This window comes from Myodes glareolus, chromosome 23 (assembly GCF_982192425.1).
Source record: "Myodes glareolus chromosome 23, mMyoGla1.1, whole genome shotgun sequence".
Taxonomy (NCBI): domain Eukaryota; kingdom Metazoa; phylum Chordata; class Mammalia; order Rodentia; family Cricetidae; genus Myodes; species Myodes glareolus.
In genome coordinates, this window is record NC_142048.1 from 32,676,915 (window position 1) to 32,697,280 (window position 20,366).

At 44.7% G+C, this 20,366-nt stretch overlaps 1 protein-coding gene across 1 annotated transcript in view; it reads right to left on the bottom strand.

Annotated features, from left to right (window-relative positions):
• Pdgfrl (platelet derived growth factor receptor like) overlaps nucleotides 1–20,366 on the bottom strand; it is a 53,247-nt gene that overhangs the window by 19,896 nt on the left and 12,985 nt on the right. The gene's annotated exons all lie outside the window — the stretch shown is intronic.

The window sequence follows — 20,366 nt, forward strand, 5'->3', positions numbered from 1 at the left end:
AACATAGGAAGCAGACATCAACCCTGCCTCCATAGAAACAAGTCATTTGCTTACCTCCAACTATAATAGTCAAAAGGCGTTAAGTTAGCTAAACCTTCTATGGTATCACCCTGTAACACAGGATACATAATTTATAAGGCGTATAAACATTTGCATACATGTAGAAGGAAACATGTCAAATTCTATACTACAGAGTTAACAGTAGATATTTGGACTTCCGGTGGCCCCTTCAAACTTTGCAACAGCTCTTAGCTTGGTCTTTATATCTTTGGGAAAGAATTTCTCTGGGTCCCAGGCTGTCTTCCCACTGCAGACGAGGCTGAGACTGACCTTGAATTTTAGATCTTCCTGCCTCTACTTCTCGAGTGCTGGGATTACACCATGGGCCACGATGCCTAGTTTTATGCAGCATGAGGGATGAACCCCTGGGCTTTGCGTATATCAGGCAAACACTCCCTCCATGGGGTGACATCTCCTAGCATTTATAAATTTATAAATCAAATGAGCACGCGCTGGTAATAAGAAAAGCTACCACAAACACAGGATGAATTAAACCTCACAAAACCTCTGAGCAGAAGCTCTATAGACATTGGACCTTGTGTACTTTAAATATCTGGAGGTGACCTCATGTAATCTTTTTAGAATATAAAGTTCCAACAGGCAGGGCCAACAGGAATTCCTTCGGAGGCCTAAAAAACCCCAGGATATCATTTATGCTGGTTACAAAAATAATACCCGTTGATGTGCCAAAAAATGAGGAGTCCGTACTCAAGTCGTTCTCCCGCTGCTCGGGGTCCTGTGGGCCTCAGGCTGTCTATACTTCACCCCGGCCTCTCAGGCTTCTCAGTCTCTCACCCATCTGGTCTCACTGTGTAGGGTAAGCTCATCAGCATTTACATAAACAAGGACAAATTCTACTCATTCTGGAAAGAATCATTCTGAGAGAGGAGTGAGACAGAGGACAATGGAGCAAGCCTCTACCACCCTTGTTAGAAAAACAAGCTGAGGATTTCTGGTGTGCAAGGCCACAGTGAGTGTATTATGTTCGAGTCAGAATAGCAAACACAGAAGCTGTGGGGCCTGGGTCCATTTAGACACCACACAGAGTTCACCTTGGAACAGGCTCCCAGTCTCTTAAAAACACTTAAAAGCACGGGCTCACACGAATGCCACTTTGTTGGTGAATCTCCTGAGCTAGCATTAGAAATGAGTAGAGAGAGAGAGAGAGAGAGGCTGTGGTAGTGTGGAAAACTAGGCTTAAAGCTAGTACATTTTTAACAATTGGTTTAGTAAATATAACAGGCTTCACATACTTTGATCACATTCGTTCCATATTAATTTTTCTTGACCCTTGTCCTCCCAATTTCTCTTTTCTTCTTCTTTCTTTCTTTTTCTTTCTTTCTTTCTTTCTTTCTTTCTTTCTTTCTTTCTTTCTTTCTTTCTTTCTTTTTAGTTCAATTTCACATATGAGAGAAAACAGGAGTCTGGCTTTCTTCACTTAACATGATCCTCTCTTGTTCCATCTATTTTTTTTTCTACAAATTACAACATAGCACCCTGTCTTACGGCTGAATAACATATGATAGTTTACAAAATAAATTACGTTTACCAGAACAGAACTACCATACGGTTCTGTTATTCCATGCCTGGGAGCCAAGGTCGGCACACTCATACCCATTGCGCCGCTACTGAAAATCGGCAAGTTGCGAGAACCAGCAGGCTTGCCCCTCAACAGATGAAAAAAACCTGCTTTCCCGCAGCTCCTTCTGCACCTCAGGCAGCCTCTCAACAACCTGTGGGTTGAACCTACGTATTTGTAAAATGTAGAGTCCCAGCCAGACTGCATATCGTAATCTCATCCTATCTCTTCCCCTATCAAGATCGGATCCTCTTCCAGTGCAGAATCCTTCCCTCACTGAATCTGTCCGCATCCAGTCCCCGCAGATGACGGGAGGAGCAACTTACCAGCAACCTCACGCGCTCACGTGGCTGTCTTGAAATTCTGTGTCTGTGCTTTATGTTGTTTGGTTCATAAGCTGTTTCTGGTTGGAGACAGTTAGGGGACTCCTTATACGCAGATGGTCACAGTCCACCGAGTTCCACTGAGCCGAATACCTGTCCATCTCAAGCTGTGGTGCACTTGTGGCTACCCTTCTCCCGTATGGATGATCGCCACAGTCTGCTCACTTCCCCAGGTGCCAACCAGCCATGTACTATATCATACTATTTGATGAGCCACCGATTTTGTACCATTTCACAAGTCACCTTGGTAGATAAATACAGGAGAGTGCATTCTTTCAGTTTTGGTTGGTTCCCCTCGCCTGCTTTCAGCTACTGGCTGGAGTTCACAAAGGGGGGCCGGCAATGACACTGACCTTTTATTCCAAGGCAAATGAGACACCAGGATTACCCTTGTGCTCTGAGAATGAGCATGGTGAGGCCTTCGGCAGCACAGCTGACCCATAGGGAAATCGGGATCCAGTCTAAAAGGCAACCATACTATAAAGAGTTCGAGAAGTAAGAACCTAACATAGCAAAAGGATCCCGAGGCCAAGTGACAAAGCAAACAAGTTAGGAATACGTGTAAAGTGGGAGGCCCTGGGCAGACAAGGCACCAAGAATCTACAGCCAGTGTTTTGTGGGTGAATGGAGCTGCCAGAGAAACTGAGTCCAGACAACAGACACAGAATTCTGACATCTTGATCTGTTCTGTTAAATGTCATTCTGAACAGTCATTTTCCATGGGACATGAAATTCTTCATTTTATAACTTATCCTTTATTCCCTTTTTCTTGCCTTTCTCTTCACAAGCCCTTTCAATGGTTTTACTTAGACTTCGCATATTGAAATACTTGGCAAAAATGTTCATACCGCAGTACCACCAATTTTCGTGTTTGCGAATAAAACCCCAGATCTCAGCCACATGAAGAATATTTGTTTAACCAGGATCGTATTAGGAAACTATGTACAGTCGCTCAGTGAACACCCAAACCACTTTCCACTGAATGGCAGCCTCCAAGATTGCCATCTGCAAGAGTTTTGCGATATTCCTAGCCTGTCTTTGATTTGGCACATGGACCCGACTTTACTACTGCCGTCTTCTTAGGTTGCATTGCCATGCATCACATCTGCAATAATCTCACTAAGGCTTCCCAGAATGTTCAAGAAATGAGAGGATTTGTTTAACTTTCTTTTAACATAAAAGTTAGCAGAAAATATTTCCTCCTTCCTTCAAGGGTACCTTGCGGATGGAGAATTGGATTGCTGGATCTCCTGGGAACCGTTCAGCATTCTGCGGTGCTGTGGACAGTGCTAATCAGCTTCTCTAATTGCGGCAAAATGCCCATGAGCGTCAGTTTCTAGTGAGGAAAGGTCTGTTTTGGCTCTCAAGTTAGGGTGGTTCAGTCATGATGGCTTGGTCCCAGTGAAGAATGCCATGGTAGGAATACATAACAAAAAATAAATGACTTCATGGAATCTAGAAAATTGAGGGTGGGGGAGACGGAGAGAGAGAGAGAGAGAGAGAGAGAGAGAGAGAGAGAGAGAGGGAGAAGGAGAAGGAGAGGGAGACAAAGAGAGAGAGAGAGAGAGAGAGACGGAGCATGCACACACAGAGAAAGGGAGGCAGGCTGGGGAGAAGAGACTGGATCTCAATGGCCCCTTCAAGGACACATCTCTCATAACCTAATTTCCTTTCACTAGGTCCCACTTCCAAAGGTCCCAATGGTACTATCGACTAGACACCCAGCCTTTGGTAATACTCCAGCCCAAACTCCAGCATGAACATCTAGTTTGTAGGACATGGAGAGACGAGATTGAAATCTTTTCCTGAAAACAAAAATTCCTGACAGACGGAAAACAAAAACTTCCTGTGCTTTTTCCCTTGTCGGGATACAATAAAACAAATAAAAATATCTCTGCTTCGTTGAGGGGCTTGCTGTGTCTGCCAAGGGCTTGACAGGCATGACCTCATTCTGCACTGGCAACAGGGGAGGAGTCTGGTTCTATTATTGCCCTCCCCCACCCATGCCCCGAATGGATCATAGCTGTTTTTGCTGCACCATGAACACTGTCAGAACAGTCAGTGTGCCCAGAGAAGACGTGTGCCCTGCCTCTAGGGACATGTAGGGGCCTGTCCTGGTGCCATAGAATGTTCTACCTTCAGGGTGGGGAACATTCTTTATTTTTAATCCAGGATGGAAATGCACTTGAAGACAGGTATTGGTTACTGGCTATGGCATACTCTTCTGTTTTCTTGCCACACTGAGGACCTCATCCAGCACTTTGTATACGCCAGGCACGCACCCTATGGCTCCACACCCAGGCCTTGTGAATACTTCCAGCTTGCTCTTGTTCTAACTGTCTTTTGGTTCCTGCGATAAAACACTTGGATCCAAAGCAACTTTGGGAGGGAAAGGCTTCATTCCTGCCCACAGTTTACAGTCTCTGGTTGAGAGAAGCAAGTGTAGGAACTTGAAGCAGAAGTCATGGAGGAACTCTGCTTGCTGGATCTGTCTTGTGTTTAGCTGCTTTCTTATTTAGCCTTTGACCATTGCTCTTATCCTAAGGATGGCTGGTAGCAGTTACAGTGGGGTGAGGCCTCTACATCATTAAAAGTCAAGACAGTCTCCTGCAGAAATGCCCACAGGGCTCTCTGGTCTAGGCAGTTCCTCCGTGGGGACTTTTTCTCTCAGGTGACACCAGGCTGTGTCAAGTTGCTAACCTGGACTGTCTCTGGACTTGGACCCACCATGCAGCTAACTCCACATAAGGAGAAAGAGAAATGGAACCCACATTATTTCTTATTGGTTCTGTCAAGAAAACCCAACTTTGAAGAAAGTTACTTTGAACTTAAAGTAAATCCACCTACCAATGTAGATCTACTTAAGTGTACCAAGGTGTGTACCGAAACACAATACAAAATGGTAAAAGCTGTGCTATGTATATTTTTACCAAAATAAGAAAGACGACGTGATGGGGAAGGAAGAAACCTCCCTCTCCACAGAGCGCCCAGCCGGTGTTCAGAATACACAGTTTCTCCCCTCTCAACAGTGGGCTCCTTCTGGCCATAAACGCTCCCTCACATTCCTTTCTGTTAAAATGCCCTTCAGATGGATTCCATTCCCTGTGCAGGCAGGAGAGAGAGCCTGCCCGGCAGACTGGCCAGCGGCCCACTGTCTGCTAACCCGGCCCACCCTCCTTTGTGCGGGCTGTGGGTGGAGTGAGCCTCCCAAAGTGCAGCCAAGTGGAAACACAGAGGCCTTCTCTTCGAGGAGCTATTTATTGTTCTCAGAGGAACCAGCCATCAAAGAGCACTGAGCCCCACCCACTCCTCCCAGCTTCCAGTTCTTGACTGAAAAATGTTAGCATCCCACCAGACCCCACAGACACATCCTGAAGGAAAATGCTTGCCCCCTTATGTCTTTCCTTTAGAGCAGGCCTAGGGTACATTATCCTGTTGGGCCAACTTGTTTAAAAGCCGTCTCCCCCTGTGAGGCTGTGCAGCTCACACCTCCTCCGCTCCAGGGGTGATTTATTTAACCCTTTGGCCCACACATTACAAATTTCTTGCTTTGTTCTTGCACTCAGCAGAGTGCCAAGAATTCCCGTCTCCCCTCCTGAAGCGTGTGACGGCAAAACGAGGAAAGGACATGTTGACGGAAAAGGACGGAGTCGGACCAGGTTGATGCCCCTGTGGGAGCTTATCAGATGATCTGGAACATTCTTATATTAGAATGTTTCTCTGTGTCAACAAAAGGAAAATGAAATCCTTTCCCTTCCTGTCTTAGGAAGGAGCACTAGGCCTAAGAATGTCTCCAGCCAGTTTGAGAAAAACAAACGTGCATGCGTAGAGATATGGCAGTCAGCTGGGCTGGGAAGAGATGTGAGGCTTATGTATTCTTCACTCAGCATCGCCTCCACCCCCCTCCCCCTTTTCTTTTTGGCTTTTTTTTTTTTCCCTGAGACAAGGTTTCGCTGTGTGCCCATGGTCACTCTGTAGACCAGGCTAACTTCTTCCCGAATGCTGAGATTAAAGGTGTGCACCACCACTCCCTGGCTGCTTGTTTTTATTTTTGAGACAAGATTTCTCTATGCCCAGAACTTGCAATGTAAACCAGGCTGGTCTTGAACTCACAGAGCTCTGCCTCCCAGTGCTAAGACTAAAGGTATGGGCCCAGCATATGCATATATGTGCATATATGTATGTATGCAGATAGTAAAGTTCGCAATCATCTTAGACGCCGCTCTAAGTTGTCCCAAATGGCCGAGAGGGCTGGCGTGGCATGCTTCCTGTGTGCCTCCTGGCATAGCCTTCCGCTCCTGGGTAATTTCCTCTATTGCGTCTGACCACCTCACCTTCCACACACTCCCCCACAGTTACAGATAATCTTTCTTACCTTTAGGTAGTTCTTGCAGGCTGGCCCCTCTTTCCAGAACTTTCTTACCTTCTTCTCCACCCTGGTTAACTCTACTGTCAGATATTGGTTTGCGGTTTTGCCCCCCTCCCCGATTTCCGTTAGCGTTGTGCACATTTTCTGTATTAAACTGCGTAGTCAATAGCCTATCTTCATCTAGGATGCTGAGTTCCATGACCAAAGCCTCCACAGGACTTTGCACGTTAGCAGAGGCTTTAAAAAAGTGTTGGAAGAAGGGCAGGGTGGGTGCAGAGAGATTGGGAAATGGCACGTGCAGTCAATGGTAACAAACACTGGTCGGTTTTCAGGTGACCCCTTTCTGGTCTCAAAGAGCTGGGATATCTAAGCAACTGGGAATGATCCATTAAGGAAGTGATAGCCCAGTTCACCCTAGCATCTGAAAATATAGACCCTGCCCCATCCTGTTGCAGCCTCTGAGGGACTGGGCCTGTTCTTTCTTAGCCATTCAGTCCTCATTTGAAATCGGTAACTGAAGACAACTGTAACCCTGATAAAGCCTGCCACCTAGTGGGCGTTCTGATGATGACACGTTTGGCAAATGACTTGTTTTCCATCTTAAACTAGATGTATTTAATATAGTCTATCCTAGGGTGTAGCAAGTATCTCTCTCCCGAAGCTGTCTTCCCCGGGCTGAGAGTGACTTGGATCTCAGTTTATTCCCCTGGACCTATCACAGATGGAGGACGATGGCAGCTCAGGCCATAGTCCAGGAAAAGAGCCCAAATTCAGGACTCCTCCTGCTGCCCAGCAGCCCTAGCAGGCAATCTCTGAGAGTCATTTTCATACTGCAGTAAAATGGATAGATGCTGAAAGGGCAGGGGGAAAGGGAATGAGTGGTGAGTGGGTTCAAAACTCCGGTTAGACGTGGGGTTTGGTCTTTCTGTGTAGTGCTGGGTAGGGAGACTGTCATGTGAAGTTTTTGCTCTTTTGACTTTTTTGGGGGGGCATCACCTAGCTCCCAAATAAATCGTACACAGAGGCTTATTCCTAGTTATTAATGCCCGACCTTAGCTTGGCTTGTTTCTTGCCAGTTTCTCTTAAATTAGCCCACCTGCCTTTTGCCTCTGGGCTTTTTACCTTTCTCTTGGTTCTGTAATCTGACTTTCACTCTTGCTGCATGGCTGGCCGGGTAGCCGCGTGGCTGCCCCCTGACGTCCTCCACTCTTGTCCTGTCCTTGCTCCTCACGCTCTCTCCTCCCAGAGTTCCCCCTTCTATTTCTACCCTCTGCCTGCTAGCCCCTCCCATCCTTGCTCCTGCCTCATGATTGGCCGTTCATCTCTTTATGAGGACCATCAGGTGTTTTACACAGGCACAGTAACACAGCTTCACAGAGTTAAACAAATGCAGCTAAACAAAAGTCACACACCTGAAAATAAGATTCCCCCAACAGCGACTATGGCTAAGGATGCTGCCTTGGAAAATTCACAGTAGAAGAGAACGTTTTGAATGTCCTCGCCACAAAGAAATGAAAAAATGTGAGAAGTGGTGAATATGTTACATGTTCTGACTTGATCAACACACACACTGTACCTCTACTAACATGTGTGTCATATGTGTTCTAGTAAACAACAAGGCTTTGTGGCTAACAGCACTGGGTATCTTCCAGAGGACTGAGGTTCAATCTCCGGTAGTACCCACATGGCCGCTCCCTCCACTGCCACCCTTTTCTGACCTCTGCAAGCACCAAGCAGGTACATGATACCCGTAAAGGTAAAGACTCATATACATAAAATTTTTTTAAAAGTATATAGACTTCAAAAACAACAAAAGTCAAACATGGTAGCCCATACCTGTTCTCCTCAGTGCTTAGGACTTTGAAGCAGGAGGATTGCAGTGAGTTTGAGGACAGCTCGGATACAAAGTAAGACCTTGTCTCAACTTTCTCCCCAAAAAGAACAAGCAAGAAAGCAAAGGGCAGGGGAGGCAGGAGACCTTAAGTAAAATCACCATGAACTTTTGTTTGTTTGTTTGTTTGTTTGTTTTTTCCAGCTTCAGTAGTGGGCCTGGAGATACGGTTCAGTGGTTAGGAGTGCTTGTTACACTCTTCGCTGGAGTTTGGATCCCAGGGCTCATGGGACAAGTCAGGTGTCCCACAAAAGCCTAGAGCTGCAGATCTGAGGGATTGGATGCCTCTTTCTGGCATCCAATGTCTGTATCTGGACATACACACACAGATACACACGCACACACAAGTTAATAAATAAAGTCTTTAAAAGTTAAAAAAAAATTCAGAGTCACAGGTCACACCCACCATGGTGGCCTAACTCTAGATCCACTCTCTCAGCTCCTGCCCCCAGTATCACTTGCTCCCTGAAGAGCTGCACTTGCTGGGGGGCATTGTAGGGGGCGCCGAGGAGCACCAAGGAAGAGACCTCCATCTCTGGTAGGAGACAAGGCCATTGACTGGATGTGGGTGTGAAGGAAGCAAGCAACCAAGGCAAGAACAAGGCGATGTTAAGAAACTCCAGGTCTCCGATTCCTCCAAGAATTAGAGAATGTTGCAGAGCCAATCATGCAGAAAAAAAAAATTAGAGAATGTCCTCATTAGTTGAAAGAGGAACAGAGATTAGATGTTTAAGGACAGAAGTTGGGCTTTGGTGGTGTGCGCCTATAATCTCAGCACTGGAGAAGCCAAGGCAAGAGAATCATGAGTTTAGGGCAAGCCTGGGCTTCCTATCAAGATCCTGTCTAAGAAAAACTGGAAGAAAATAGTAATAAACAAACAACTCCCCTACAAACAAGACAAAAACAGAAGAGAGAAAACATGTTTTACTAGTGACATGTGCTTGGCCAGCTAGGATGGAGATGAGCCTTTCCTTCCCTCCTTTTGCTATGTACAGTGCATCATGTATTATATACATGCATCATGTGTCATATACATGTACCAATATCACATGCATGCATCATAAATAATATACATGTATCATATATCACATACATGTGCACCATATATCATATACGTGCAGTTCATACACAGTGCACACATGCAGTAATGCATACATCACATCACATATGTGCAGTTCATACATATAGTGCAAATATGCAATGTACTCATACAGTGCACACACGTACAGTACATAGATGCCATACATGCATGCAGTGCACACATATGGTGCATACACAGTACAAACAGTGCATGCATGCAGTGCACACAAGATTATCTTTCAGTGTTGTGTGAGTGGGCATGTCTCTGCAAACTGTCTCCTGAGACTATGAGGACATTAAAGGTATTTCCTGATTTCTGGCATGAGACAGAAACCATCCTAGGTGTTAGGAATCTGATGATCAACCAGCTGTGGTATATGCCATGACGAGGGAGGGTCTTTCTTTTTGAGAGAAGATAGGTACAAACATCAGACTACAGAAGTATAAATCAATTAAATGAGCTTGCATACACTTCTAAGAAATAGGAACAGATGTTCTTGGATCTTCTATATCAGGAGATTGACTTTACCAAGTTCTCTTGCTCATGTTAGACTTCATCACAATTAGTTACCCCCCCAAAGATTGGGGAATACACAATTTACTAAGCATCTCCCAGAATTGACAAAAAGAATTTAAGAAATAAACACCAAGGACATAAATCAACAAATGGGCTCATGATCAGATTTCATAGTAAGAAATGTAAATGTCCAGTTACTAATTTTTTAAATGTGTTCAAGAGTCCTAGCCATTAGGGAAATACAGATCTTTGGTTTGTGATGGTTATTCTTGGTTGCCAACCACATCTTGAATTAACTAAAATCCAAACACCTGTGAGGGATTTTTTTCAAATTAAATCATTTGAAATGTGGAGACACTTTTCATCTGGACATTTGAGGTGGGAAGATCCACTTTTAATCTGACCATAGCTTCTGCTGGCAGCCTATATAAAGGACATGGAGAACCCTTATGCCACACTTAATTTCCAAATGAAACAATAGCAAGGTCATAATTATACCCAACATTATATCTTTAACCACATTATAATTATACTTATTATGGTATAACTATCCCCCATACAACTGAAAACAATTATAAATTTTAGAATGGGTGCCCAGTGTCCCTTGAGGGACATTCTTTTAGTATCTCAACCTTAAATATGATAACCACTGGTATTCTCTTAATTGGTGTTACATTACACAATAAAGAAATGAAGGGAAGAAAACACAAATATCTATGCAAATGCATTTTTAACAAAATATGACAGAAATACTCAGGTCAATTACACATAATTCTCATTTCTGCAACTGGTCACGTGACCTTAGCTGGTATTTATTACTTCCTTCCTTTTGTACCCATTTTGTGTCTCCTACCTTCAGTGAGCACTTCAGCAGATCTTGGCTATTTTCCTGGAGAAGTGGCCCATGCCTTCATTTCTGATGGATCTGTGCCTAGGTTAAGTTGTTGTGGTTCCCTACAGACTTTAGTCACAGGACATGGTAGCACCGAGAGATGCCCTAAAGGATCTACTATACTCCAGACATAATAATCTTTCTTACTTCCATTATGGAGAAGCAATTCAATTTCCCCATGATAATCTGCTTTAATCGCCCCTCTTACACTGTTATTTCTTTCTGGGTCTGTTGGTTTAAAAGCATCAGAAGCCCAAAGTGGCCAGGGGGGAGTTAGAACTTCCAATTTAATAGAATGTTTGTTGTGGCTCCTGGCAGGAGTGCTCCCTGCTCTGGAAACAAAACTTCCAGGCCAGCAGAACTTATGGCTGAGGGAACAGTAAATAAAAATTTTTCTAATGGGTCCCTGGGAGTTATAGTGTGTGGAACCATTCCCGTTTCCAGCCCTCGATTCCTGGACTCATGGACCCTCGCTGTGGGAGAAGCTACCATATACTGGGTGCTCATTCAAAGCATATACCACCTTTCCCAACCTGCAGAATGCTGACACCTAATTGGCACCATAACTGTGTCTTCAAAAGACCATCCCAGCTTTCTACCAGGCCAGCTGTTACAGGCTGGTGGGGAACATGGTAAGACCTTTGCACAAATACCTTTACAAACACATGCTTCACAAAATATGACGGAAACACTCATGTTTATTTAAACATCATTTAGGCAACTGATCATGTGGCCTTAGCTGGTGTTATAAATCCATGATTGTGGGCCCACTGCCACACTTCTCTGACTGTGAAGTGAGCCCCTTGGTTAGAACAGTGTTGAGGGTGTAGAATACCATCCAAGGCAAATAAAGCATTCTGTAAGTTTACAGATGGCAGAAGCATTACTGCAGGCAAAGCAAATTCATAACCAGAATAAGTAGCTACTGCAGTAAGGCTGAAGAAGCATTGCTGTCCTTTCCACCGAGGAATGTGGTCCAGTGTAGTCAACCTGCCAACATGTCACTGGCTGGTCAACCCGGGGAATGGTGCCATAGCTGAGGCTCAGTATATTTCTCTGCTGTTGGCAAATCTGGCACTCAGTGGCAGCCATAGGCAGGTCAAACTTGGTGAGAAGTCCACATAGTTGAGCCCATGCGTACCCTTCATCTCCGCCACCATGGCCACTTTGTTCAAGAATGGCTGGGGAAAGAGGCTGAGTTTCCACAGAATGGGTCACCCTATCTACTTGATTATTGTTAAACTCCTCTACGGAAGGAAATCACCTTTTGATGAGCATTTACATGGATATGAGTATTTTCCATCCTTTACCCATTTGGAGAGATCTATCCACATACTTCTTCCCTAAATGTCTTTATCACCAATTGTCCAGTCATGTTCTTTCCAAGTCTCTGACCATCCAGCCAATCCATTGATGACACTCCATGAGTCAGAAACAATTGCACATCTGGCCATTTCTCTTTTCCAATACATACACATATATGACAATGTTAACTGCCTGAAGTTCCGCCCACCGTGAAGAGCTCCCTTCACTGGTGTCTTTCAGGGTTGGCATGCTATAACTGTCCACTTCTGGCTGGTGCCTGCATAAGATGCAGGACCATCAGTAAACCAGGCCCTAGTCTTGACTGCCCCCGGCAACTGATCATAGGGAACACCCTACAGGCTAAAACTGCATGCTTTGCAGCAGATGCTATTGTGATGGGAGTAGTTTGGGCAACTTTTTCATGTAACTTGCTTGTGCCTTCAGGACCCACTAAGAACCAATCATATATATACCACTTCATAATAGATTGCTAATGGGCACATCCTACTTTATGGTTTGCTAGACCAGATAACTCTTAACTCATGATGGGCAGTTCAGTTTGCATGATATCTTGGTGGCCCACTGTCAAACGTTCAGTTTTCACTAAGGTCCAAAACAGACTAAGAGCTGTCTCTCCAAGGAAGAATAGTTGTCTTCACACGATAATAGAGCCTTGCTCCCAAATCCCGTAGATCTCTATCATTCACCTATACGGGGTGTAGAGAGCCACATGATGCCACGCCTTAAGGTGGCGCTGATTCCCACCTTCCACCTTTCCAATGGTGAATGCTCTCAGATGTGTAACAACTCCATATATGGCTAAGGCTAAGATCTGGCTTGCTTCCACGTTTCTGTACCTATCTGTGTCTCCCACGTGGCTTGCTGGGGTTGGCTACCCACAGGTTATTTAAGCTGCAGACTGGCTTTTCCGGGGGCGAGAGGTTGCGAGAGGTTGAGAAGGAGCAAGAGGTAACAAGAGATAGTGATAGGGTGAGAAGATTCTGAATAAAACTGCAGTTAAGAAGAGTCTGATGTTGCGTCTTCATTGCTGACAAAAACGGACGCGACAATTGGTGCCGAAACCCGAGAACATTACAGGAAAAGGAACGTTAAGGGGACACAACCTCTCGTCTGGACTCAGAACTTGCTGCAGGCAGGGAAGTCTAGTAAATTCCCAGGTAAAGGGGAAGTCCGCATCAAGAGCGGGGTTAATGACCACAAGAGTGGGGTTAATATGACTGTGACAAGAGCAGGGTTAGTGTAAATGTGTACAGATGAATATTATGTTGTTTGTGTTGTCTTTTGTGTACTGGACAGGAGAAAGACATTTGAATTTAGGAACTGCTAAGAAAGGTATTTTGAATTTAAAATATGGGCCTAAGGATTTGATGTTTTGGAAAAGAGGTTCTATTTTCGTCTCCAAAGAAAATGAGATCCTAAGGATTTACTTGAGATTTATGTGGTTTGAATCACCGAGACCTCCTGAAATGTTGTAGTAAATACCCCTAAGAATGCAGCATCCCCGTTCAGCAGGAAGTAGCCAGATAGACTGACAACGCCCAAATTCCCTAAAAGATTGTTTAAATGGGGTCATTTCAGTGGTTGCAAAGCATCAAGCCTGCTTCCCTGAGTTCTGCTCTACTCCGTGCACCAGTTTGGACCCAAAACGAATGCAGCTAGGGCTAGAAGGCAGCTGGAGCAGAGCATTGCTAGGTGACTGTGGGAAAAGGCACATTGCCCCAGCCCAGTCGGTGCCTAGCCTGGCGGATGCCACAGCAATGCCGCTAGCTATCAAACCGAGAATGGGAGCGGTGTCACAAGCTGCCAAACCGGAAGACCTGCAGTGTGCCTGGAACTGTGAGGGGCTCTGAGGCTGGAGTGGCTCCGGCTCCACTTGGCTAAGCTGAACTGCGCTGATTTCAGGCAGGTCGTAATTATCATAATAAAAGCGCAATTAAGGTTTAGACTGGCAATAAACAGGCAGTACCGTATTACCTCTACATGGTGTAACTTAAGTTTTTAAGAACTGCTTAAAACCCTTATATAGGTACAAAGTACCCCTGAACATTAAGGTGATTAAGTCCTTGGCTAAATCTGTGAGAATTTACAACCTCTTTTACTGTGGCACAGGTGAAAGCCTTGAATAGATACTGCATGACACCTGGTGATTGGAATGGCTAGCACGTGCGTGTTTAAGCCCAGGACAGAATTTAAACTGGAAAGCCCTCTTGACAGAGTTTGCTAATGAGGAAGCGACCCTGTTCGCCACCTCTCCCACCAGTCCCATGAGCTTCAGCGGCTCCAGCGTGGACCCTGAGGTGTGCCGGCCTATGCCGCCTCGGTCACAGCTCCCACCACGCTCCCCACCAGCACAGCTGCGGAGAGCAAGGCTAGCCCCATGGGGAAGACAGGGAGGCCTGGGACTGGAGCCGCCATGGGCTCCATAGCCGCGCACGCCGGGGAACCAGCGGAGCAGTGCGAACCGGCCTCGGTGGCGCGGCTTCCCCTGAAGGGGCAATGTCTAATGGGGTTTATGCCCTGCCGAGTGTGGCCAATGGAGAAGTGAAGCCCGTAGTGTCCAGCACGCCTCTGATGGACTTCTTGATGCAGCTGGAGGATTACACCCTACGATCCCAGATGCAGTGACTGTTTATTACCTGAACCGTGCTATAAATTTGTCTAAGCAATTGTCTAGTTATCTTCTAGGTAATTGGACTGGAGAGTTGGAGGCCGAGATGGAGCAGCTGAGGATGATCATTGTCACCATGGACTCTACCTGAGTGGATGCGGGAATGACTGAAGGAGTCTCGTCCTGAAACTCCACTGCCATAAAACATCTAAAAGAGTGGGCGGGCTTGGGAATGTTAGCAGACCTCTTGGTGTTGGTCTCCCTGGCTTGCCTGTGGTGTATATGCAAGATCAGGTTTTTTCAGTAGCGCGGAGCAGCCATGATTATTAAAGCCATTACAGCCATTGAAGCAGGACAGTCCCCTTACACGCTCAGGATGCAAGGCTATTATTGCCTGTTGCATCTAAAACAAAAAGGGGGAACTGTAGAGAGCCACGTGATGCCACGCCTTACAGGTGGTGCTGATTTCCACCTTCCACCTTCCCAACGGTGAGTGCTCTCAGATGTGAACAACTCCATATATGGCTAACGCTAAGGATCTGGCTTGCTTCCGCGTTTCTGGACCTATCTGCGTCTCCCACGTGGCTTGCTGGGGTTGGCTACCCAGAGGTTATTTAAGCTGCAGACTGACTTTTCCCCAGGGCAAGAGGTTGAGAGAGGTTACGAGAGATAATGAAAGGGTGAGAAGATTATTCTAAGGTCCTGAATAAATCACAGTTAAGAAGAGTTTGGTGTTGCGTCTTCATTGCTGATAAGACAGACGCGACAATGGGGTATGCCACAGGCTCCAGACAGCATCCCCATCTGCCATTGGCACTTCAAGTACTACCAGGTCTACCGGCTCTTATGGTTATAGTGGTAGAGCAACCTGCACAGCAGCTCAGCCCTTGAAGAGCCTTCTCCTGTTCTGGGCCCCACACAAATGGAGCCGTTTTCTCAGTCACTTGGTATATAGTTTGGAGTAATGCACCCAAGTGAGGAATGCACTTTCCAGAATCCAAATAGGTCTACTAAATGTGCTTCTTTCATGGTCGTGAGAGGAGCCAAGTACAATAACGCATCCTTCACCTTAGAAGGACCATATTTGCATTCCCCAAACCACTGGACTCGTAAGAATTTCAGTTAGATAGAATGCCCTTCAATTTTGGTTGAATTTATTTTTCATCATCTGGTGTGTGTATTGTGTTCCCGACAAGGGCAAAGTGGTTGTTATCTCTTGCTCTCTTGGTCCAATCAGCATAATATTGTCAATATAGGACATCAGTGTGATATTTTGTGGAATTATGATGATCAAGAGCCCTTCAAATAAAATTATGACGCAGATCTGGAGAGTTAATATATCCTTGGGGTAAAACTGTAAAGGTATACTGCTGGTCTTGCCTACTGAAAACAAATTGCTTCTTGTGGTCCTCATGAACAGGTACCGAGAAAAGGACAATTACGAGATCAATAGCTATGCACCATGTACCAGAATATAAATTAATCTGATAAAGTAAGGACACCACATCTGGTACAACAGTGGCAATTGGGGTACTACTCGACTGAGGTTTCAATGGTCAGCTGTTATTCTCCATGACCCATCTGTCTTTTGCACTGGCCAGACAGGAGAGTAAAAGGGAGATGGGGTGGGAACCTCCACCCCTGCATCTTTCAAGTCCTCAATGGTGGCACTAATTCTGCAGTTCCTCCAGGGATGCAACACTAAGAGGAATAATAGGAAAATTTGCTATTTTCTTTTGCAGAGACAACTCCAAAGGCTTCCATTTCCAACCATAATAGTTCCTACCTCACAGGCTGGGAAATCAGCGTGAGGATTCCGCCAACTTCTAAGCATATCTATCCCAAACATACATTCTGGGACTGTGGAAATAACCACAGGATGAGTTTGGGGACCTACTATGAGTCGTACTTCAGTCAAAACTTGATTAATAACCTGACCTCCATAAGCCCCTACTTAACAGGAGGGTCACAATGTTTCTTGGTGTCTCCCAGAATCAGCATCAATACAGAACCAGTATCCAATAAACCCTGGAAAGTCTGATTGTTTCCTTTCCCTTGGTGAGCAGTTGCCCCTATAAAAGGCTGTAGGTCCTCCTCGGGCACAAGTGGAGAAAGGCTGACAGTAATAGATAGACGTTCTATCAAAGTCCTTCCTCAAGGAAATGTGGTCATTCCTTTATTCAAGTGGTTCTGGGTCTGCAAGCTTGCTCAAGTTGGTTCACGGCCTGAGATCCCTTTTTTATTTATTTATTTTTTTGCCACAATCAAATGAAGCCTTTCCTTCATTTGTTTAAGAACTTTTCCACTTAAAAAGACCATTAAACAGCAATGCAGTAGGCTTCTTATCTATTCCATACCTGGCAACACCATGATTGATTAGCTGGTACCAAAGGTAATGCCACCATAAGGTTCACTTTACCTGTTCTGACTGTTAGGGTTAGGCCATTGTCAATATTGCTTTGCCTACACTGCCCATTAAGATAACAATCTCTTTGCCATGGAGACTCAGTGCTGCCACCTGGGTCAAAGCTGCTTTGGGCTCCAATTAAACCCACTGCATTAACTTATCCAACTGAGAAGCAGCATCTCCAGCCCTAAGGTGTGGCACAAAGAAAGGAGTGAAAGCACACTCCAGATGTGTTGGTGCCCCCTCACCATTGTGCCTCTTCAAGGATTAGCGAAAGACAGGTCTTATAGACCTTCGAATTACGGAGGATCGGGTTTCACACAGCATGCCGGTTTACTCTAGCACTGCAAATTCCCTAAGTCTTAAAATCCCTTCATCAACACAAGTCGAGGGATAGCAGGCATCTCCAACTCCTTTTCAGATAGCCGTCTTTCGATAAACGCTTCAGCCAACAGTACAGACTTTTGACATTCTTTTATAAAAATCTGTGCTAGCTTCCATATTAAACCCAGTATCTCCACTCAGTAAGCCCGTATCAAGAAACTCAGCCTAATCCAGTTTGGTGTTCCTTCTACCGTTATGCCACACCCTTGAAATCCATTCCCACAATATTCCCCAGACTTCTACTTGAAAGAATCAGCAAACTCATTATGTCCTTTAGTAGTGTAGCACACCTCATGGACTACACATTCCACCTCCCTCCTAGGAGCCTGCTTAGCCTTAAGTCTGGTTATAGGTCTAGGGGCAACTCTTCCTGGGCCCTGAGGGATGTAAGTATTGTCTTGCCTAGCATATCCTTTAGAGAAGGCCACTGCCAGTAAGGATTAATTTCCTCAAAGGAGGAAAAGGCAATTGTCTTAAGTAGGGTTATTGTTGCTGTGATTAAACACCACGGTCAAAAGAAACAGGGGGACAAAAGGGTGCACTTCACTCACAATTACATATAACAGTTCGTCACCCAAAGCAATGAGGGCAGGAACCCACACAGGGCAGGAACCAGGAGGCAGGAGCTGACGCAAAGGCTGCAGCATAGAGGGGTGTTGCTTACTGGATTGCTCCTGCAGCTTGCTCAGTCTGCTTTCTTATAGACCCCAAGACCACCAGCCCACTGATGGTACCACCTTAGGGATGGTACCACCGACAATGGGCTTGGCCCTCCCCCATCAATGAATAATTAAGAATATATCCTACAGGTTTGCCTACAACCTGATCTTTTGGAGGCATTTTTGAAATTGAGATTCCTTTCTCCCAGATGATGGTAGCGTGTGTCAAGTTCACGTAAAGCTAGACAGCACAGCAGTGTTTCAGAGGATGGGGGTGTGGCTGCATTTTCTGCGGAGCGTGGAGAAACTACTTCCTCAGGTGAGATAAACATCTGAGAATCTGAGGGTCCCAATTCTCAGTCTCAATATGGTCCTCCAATTCATCTCTGTCCCAGGTTACAAGATCCCATTCTTTACCCTTACTTTAACTGCTGATACCCTCCAAGGCTGGAACTTGAATTTTTGCTGGAATTAAGCCAACTTTATAGGCTTTGGTTTGGTCTTGAGCTCAGTAGCTGCTGAAAGATTCTCTATCAGGGGTTACTTTGAAATGTTTATATGCATCTGGGAAAGGTCAGTCTCATCACTGAGCTGTTGTGGTCCTTCAGCATCTTCTGAGATGCTCTAAGTGGGATAATTTTATTATGCAGCTTACTCTTTTCCCTTGTCATTTTATCCATGAATTCAGGAACAGCCAACCAGCATCATCATTTTCCTTGTTTTTTCAAATTGTCAAAAAGTTTTATATAAAGAATCACAAAGACGGCTGCCTCTCACAATCAGTGAATCAGTATAACCAAATACATTTGTCTCCTTAAGTTTGTATCCATCTTTAATATGTCTCCATTTCACACCATGAACTTTTAATACTCTGAGATTCTAGGAGAGATTTCAGTAGTTGGAGAGATGTCAGTAACTGTAGGCATTGACAAATCGGAAAGCCTATTCCAGATACCCAAAAAAATCCATCCTTATACTTCAGTTGCTCTAGAACCACTTCTGGTGGCAAAATCTGTCTTAGTCAGCATTCTCTAAAGGAACAGAACTTATAGAATAAAGCTAAGAAAAAAGTCCCTCACAAGTGTACCCAGCCACTTGAATTCCAGTTAATTCCAGATGTTGTCAAATTGACAACCAAAAATAGCCATCACATAGACTATTGTAATCATGACACCCTACTCCTTCCTTCCGTGCCCAAGGAAACCAAGACCTAAATGTTCCTGAATGCTATAGCTGGTACTCAGAACCCTCAGTACTATCTGAAGTAGACTCTCCTTTCTTGCTTTCTACGGGTTTGTGTGTGTGTGTGTGTGTCTGTGTGTCTGTGTGTGTGTGTGTGTGTCTGTATGTATTTCTGGACCCAGAACCTTGCACACACTAGATAAGATCTCTACCACCGAGCACCAGCTTTTCACTTTCCATCATCTTAATCACTACCCCTGAAGAAGCCCCGCCCCAGAAGATTGTCACTCAGATGCAACAAATCTTTGGTCTCTGTCCCAATCATATATCCACAAAAGTAAAACTCATCACATACAGCTGAAAGGTCTTAAAGTAATTAAAATTAGTCTCAAGGCAGTTTGCTCATAGGAACCCATTTGGCCATTTTGGTTTTCCTTATGGTTATTTAAAAGAACATAAAACATTGAATATCTTACTTTTTCACTAAATGAATTATTAATTATTCATTTCTGTGCATTAGGTTTTCCTACAAAGGTCAAGTTTTCTATTTATTTTTGTCATATGGTTTTCTATAAAGTTGAGAAATGAGTGACAATTTTTTAATTGTGGGAAGAATTTCACTAATTTCTACCATAATCATAAAACAGTTTTCTTCATTTATTCTTTAAAGACAAGAGTTTAAAAATAATGTATTTCAGCTTCAAAGATCTTATTCAAAATCAGCAAAATATCAACCCAAATCTGCTCTTATAAAACCAGAACAGAAAGACAGACTTTGGAACACTCAGCCCTAAATGGGATGTCTCCATTAAGTTCCTCCCTTCAAAGTTCAGGGAATCACAAGGAAGAGGAGGTAGAAAAGAATGTAAGAGTCAAAGGGTATGGAGGACACCAGGAGAACAAGGTCGTCTAAATCAGCATGAGGAAAGCTCATATGAACTCACAGAGACTGAAGCAGTATGCACAGGGCCTGGACAGGTCTGCACCAGGACCTCTGTGTATACTTCATGGCTTTCAGTTTAGTGGTTT